This window comes from Elephantulus edwardii, unplaced genomic scaffold (assembly GCF_000299155.1).
Source record: "Elephantulus edwardii isolate Elephantulus edwardi_28Jun2011 unplaced genomic scaffold, EleEdw1.0 scaffold00068, whole genome shotgun sequence".
NCBI lineage: Eukaryota > Metazoa > Chordata > Mammalia > Macroscelidea > Macroscelididae > Elephantulus > Elephantulus edwardii.
Window position 1 is genome coordinate 11,202,063 of NW_006399818.1, and position 1,900 is coordinate 11,203,962.

Sequence of the window (1,900 nt, forward strand, 5' to 3'; positions counted from 1 at the left end):
TACTAGCTATGCATCCGAGACCTGGACAATGAATAAGGATGACCGAAAAAGAATTGATGTCTTTGAGCTGTGGTGTTGGAGAAGAGCACTGAATATCCCATGGATGGCCAAGAGAATGAGCAGATATGTCATGGAGAGGGTCCAGCTGGAGTGCCCTTTGGAGGCAAGAATGATAAGGCTTCAACTCACATACTTTGGACATGTTACTAGGATGTGCTGTTCCTTGAATGTTGGGAGGGATGGAGGGCCGGCAAAAGAGAGAAAGACCCTTAACCAGGTGGATTGACACGGTGACTCCTACAATGAACTCTTGTGTGTCAGGAAGTGTGAGGATGGCACAGGACAGAACAGGGTTCAGATCTTTTGTTCATAGAGTAGCTATGAGTCGTGCTTGACTCAATGGCACCTAACAACAACAACAAAAACATGTGAGACAGAATTTCACTATCCTTGCCTTCAAGATGCTGATATTGTTATGTGCAGTCAAGTTGCCCTAAACCCTGATCTATCCTGTGCCAATCTCACTGTCTCTGACACACCTACCCCAATTTCCCCAGTCACTGAATCAATCCATCTCATAGAGGGTCTTCCTCTCCTGAACTGTCCCTCCCCCTCCCAAACATGACATCCTTCTCCAAGGACTGGTCCCTCCTTGCAACATGTCTAAAGTATGTCAAGCAAATCGTCAGAATCCTTGCCTCCAAGGAGCAGCCTGATTTAACCCTCTCCAGGATGAACCTGATACTAGTGAATTTGAACTATTACCCTTTGTGTGTTAGCAGCCCAACACAAAACACATTCACTCGTTGTCATTGAGTTGGAACCAACTCACAGCTGACCCTCCAGTGAGTCTTCAGGGACTGTAAATCACACGAGAGAAGATTGCTCTTCTTTCTCCGGCAGGGAAGTTGGTTGATTCAAGCCACACGCCTCTGGGTTGGCAGCACAACTCCCTACATAGCACATAGTGTCATCTTAAAAAGCTAAGGGAATGAAATGCTAGCTTTTGCCTAGGTTGTTAGGTGCTATAGAACCCAGGATGATTCCTTGCGACTCTGAACAACAGATCTGAACCTTGCCCTACCCTGCACCACTCTCAGCCTCTCGCATAGGATCAAGCCTGTTGTTACAGTCACTGTGTAGATTCATCTTGTTGAAGGACTTTTTGTTTGGGGATGACTTCCTACCTTTCCTAATGTTATGCATTTTCCCAAGGATTGGCTCCTCCTGGCAACATGCCCCAAGTACGTGAGATGAAGTTTCACCATCTTTGCCCCTAAGAAGCATTCTGTTTGCACGTCCTTCTGGACAGATTTGTTAATTCTTTTTGCAGTCCACAGGCTACTCAATACTCTTCACCAACATCACAACTGAAATAATCAATTCTTCTGCTGTCATTCTTATTCATTGTCCAGGTTTCAGATACGTAGGAAGCTTTTGAAAACAGTGGTTTGGACCAGGTGCACTCTTTAGCCATTTAAATAAGTCACTGACATCAGATATTTTCCAATGCAACACATTTTGTAATATGTTCACTGTGGCTACCTTACTGCTACTTTTCGAGAATGTAAAGAAGTTAAAAAAAAAGGAGGGGAAAGAAATGCTAGAGTAAGAATGCTTGACAGAAGATGTCACAAAGCAGCTTGAGAAGACAAAGCAAGGTATTACAATAAAATGTGTAAAATGCTGGAGTTAGAAAACCAAAGGAGAACATTGACAGATCTTCCTTCCTAGATTTCCTTTGGTGACTTCGAACCCTTTAACTCTGAAGCTAGTAGCCGATTGTGTGAACTGTTTGCATCACCCAGGGAGTCCTCTGCAGGTATGGATGTTAGAATTTCAAAACACTTTTTTTTTACTATTTTAAATAAGTTTATTCTAATTTTTTTTCTGCTGCAAT